Source organism: Apium graveolens, chromosome 7 (assembly GCF_009905375.1).
Source record: "Apium graveolens cultivar Ventura chromosome 7, ASM990537v1, whole genome shotgun sequence".
Lineage (NCBI taxonomy): Eukaryota > Viridiplantae > Streptophyta > Magnoliopsida > Apiales > Apiaceae > Apium > Apium graveolens.
This window is the reverse complement of record NC_133653.1, coordinates 86,629,500-86,633,036: the sequence shown is the minus strand read 5'-3', so window position 1 is coordinate 86,633,036 and position 3,537 is coordinate 86,629,500. Positions and strand designations below refer to the sequence as shown.

Below are 3,537 nucleotides of genomic sequence, written 5' to 3'. Positions count from 1 at the left end.
AAAGTCACATCCTGATCCAGTACTCGCATAATGAGCTCACCCTTCTGCACATCAATCAAGGTTCGACCACTAGCCAATAATAGTCTTCCCAAGATTATGGAAATCTTTTTATCCTCCTCGAAATCAATAATTACAAAGTCAGCAGGAAAGATGAGTTTGTCCACCTTGACCAAGACATCCTCCACAATGCCTCATGGATATATAATAGAATGATCGACCAACTGCAAGGACTTATAAGTAAGCTTTGGATCAGGTAAATCTAACTTCTTGAAGACAAACAAAGGCATCAGATTGATTCTAGCTCCTAAATCACATAAACACTTGTTGAACGACAAGTTTATGATGGTACAAGGAATAGAAAAGCTTCCGGGATCTTTAAGCTTTGGAGGCAACTTATGTTGCAACACAGTACTGCATTCCTCCGTGAGATCAACGGTCTCTAAGTCATCGAGCTTCACTTTCCGAGAGAGAATACCCTTCACAAACTTCGCATAACTAGGCATTTGTTCAAGAGTTTCAGCGAAAGGTATATTGATGTGAAGTTTCTTAAAAACCTCCAGAAACTTAGCAAATTGCTTATCCAACTTTTGCTTTTGCAGCCTCTTAGGAAAATGAGGGGGAGGATAGATTTGTTTCTCCCTTGTATTACCCTCGGGAGGAGTGTGTTCCACAGTTTTCTTCCTTGTTTCTACTTCTGCTTCCTTCTGCACATCTTCTTCATCCACAACTTCAGATTCTGGAACTTGAGATTTTCTGGGGTTTGCAACCTTCCCAAACCTCAATATAATTGCCTTAACCTGCTCGTTTGCTTCCTTCTTGCCTGGAACTTCTGTGTCACTAGATAGTGTACCAGGTTGACGATTTAGCAAGGCATTGGTAATCTGTCCAATTTGATTCTCCAAGGTCTTAATAGAAACCGCTTGGCTTTTGCACATGAGACACAACTCCTTCAGTTCAAATTTTTCATATATTGTTGAAGTTGGAGTTATTGTGTTGTTGCATATTGCGGTTGCTGAAAACCAGGAGGTTTGAACTGCTTTGCTGCATACTGCTGATAAGGCTGTTGCACTGCATTCTGATTGTTGTTTTAGATGAAGTTAGGATGATTGCGGTTGTTGGGATGATAAGTGGCTGGAACTGGTTGTTGTGACCTCTGAAAGTTGCTCACGAACTGAGCTGATTCACTAGATATAGCACACTGCTCTGTCTCATGCACACCAGCATAAAACTCACAAACACTAGTGATTTGATTAACTACATAATTAGCCAAAGAATCCACCTTCATCGTTAAAGACTTAAGCAGAACAGCTATAGCAGTAGCTGCATCCACCTCCAGAATTCCTGCTACCTTGCCTTGAGGTAGTCTCTGAGAAGGGTTCTGGTATTCATTAGCAGCCATCAGTTCAATCAACTCATAAGCTTCATCGTAGCTCTTAGCCCATAAGGCTCCACCTGATGCTGCATCAAGCATGGGTCTAGACTGTGCTCACAAGCTATTAGAAAAAGCAGTTGATAATCATTCAGTCAGGCATCCTATGACGAGGACACTTCCTAAGCATCTCCTTATAACGATCCCATGCTTCACATAAATATTCTCCTGATTTCTGCGCAAATTGAGTAAGAGCGATTCCGGTTGCTGCAGTTTTTGCCATAGGGAAGAATTTAGTAAGAAACTTTTGAGCAAGATCTTCCCAAGTAGTAATAGAGCCTGGTGGTAGAGAATGCAACCAACACTTAGCTTTATCCCTCAGAGAGAATGGGAAAAGCCTCAGCTTAACAGCATCTTCAGAAATATTGTAGAATTTGAAAGTGTCGCAGATCTCGATGAAATCTCTAATATGCATGTTGGGATCTTCCATTGGAGAACCCCCAAACTGGACTGAGTTCTGCACCATCTGAATCATGCTAGTCTTGATTTCAAAAGTATTATCCGTGATGGCTAGTATGACAATGCTAGATTGAATATCATTGATCTTTGGTTGAGAGTAATCCATCAAAGCCTTCGGATTCGCTGCTGGTTCTCCCATTGCAATAATAATTTCTTCAACTTTCTCAACTAAGACTTCTTCTACTACTTCTGCAACTTCTTCCTCCGCTTTATCCAGTGTTCTCTTTCGAGATCGAGAACGCATTAGCATAAATGATCTCAAGAGTACCTGAAAAAGAAACAAGTAAACAAGTAAGTAAAATATCAGAGTAAGTGAACTTTAACGACCACTGATGTTAAGCACATAAACTAAAAATTAACACCGAGTCCCTGGAAGCGGCGCCAACAACTTGTTAGGACGAAAACACGCGCTAAATTTACACGCAAGTATACGTGTTCACAAGTAATATAGAATTATTTCTAGTTCGTTCCTACAGAGACTGGTTTAGGTTAATTTCAATTTATGCACTTATGCAACAATGATATGGCTATTGTTCAATGCTAAGACAAATAACAAATTGGGTTTTGATTAAACTAAGAGATTAGGCTAAATAATATTAACTAAGAGAATTGAGGTTGATTTACTTATATGAGATAAATATGGGATTCTAACTTCATTACTACTTCATTCAAAGTCATTTTTTTTAACCTTAGCATGCAATGGTGATGAAAACTAATCAGATAACACGAAACTAGTAAACGCCAACTTTTGTTGTACGAATACCCTACTACCAGACATCCACAAAAGAGATAGAACCTGAATAGACACCAATTATGTTGAGATCCTATATGTCTATAGAATTTGACAACATAAAGGTTTAATGTGCAAGTTATCTATCGTGATTACATAGGGCAAGTAAGATGATTAAAATTACATACGAATCATGCATAAATAAATACATGAACCTATGCTAGCATGGCAAGTTCTGAACCTCTAAATTCACTGTCGCTTCAATAGAGATTAACACGCTATCTTATAAGTTCGCGATGCTCATAAGACGAATAAGCATAACCAATACTAGGATATCATACAATCACCACAGACTAAGATATCGAAATAAATTAACTATTGAAATCTATAAGTAAATCTGTTAGAACCCCACGATAACGATTAGTTCATAACTGAACTCATCATCACCGTGGGTTTCGATAAAAGCATGGTATATAAAAATAAGTCTTTATAATCTGAATAAATAATCAAAGTACGTTAACAAGAGTATTAGGTTCAATAATAAAGAAAACAATCATCCAAGATTACAACTTAAGCAAAGAATCACAAGTAAAAACTAGTTCTTCTTCTCCTTCGTTGAATTTGTGCTTTTAGGTCTTCTTCTTGTCTTCTCCTTGCTCTCTGTTATGAAAAACGTCTTTAAAGAGTCTTTATATAGCAACCCAACTCGAATAGAAATCCAGAATATCAGTCTCGAAATAGAATCAGGATTCTCAGAATTCGACCTGGCGCGACCTCTCTGGGATCCGGCACGGCCGCGCTGAGCTTCTGGAAAAAATGATTTCTTCTTCATTTCTTGTCTTTAACTGCCAGTTTCTTCGCGCACTTGACCAAGGCTTCATCCTCACACTCTTCAAAGCATATATCATGCAATTTCCAG

The 3,537-nt window shown here is 38.5% G+C and overlaps 1 non-coding gene across 1 annotated transcript; it reads left to right on the top strand.

Moving 5' to 3' along the window:
- The first annotated feature begins 1,530 nt into the window (after positions 1-1,530).
- Positions 1,531-1,635, top strand: LOC141675321 (small nucleolar RNA R71). The gene has a single exon (XR_012555979.1). It is a non-coding gene; the product is annotated as a small nucleolar RNA R71 (small nucleolar RNA).
- The last annotated feature ends 1,902 nt before the right edge of the window (positions 1,636-3,537 follow it).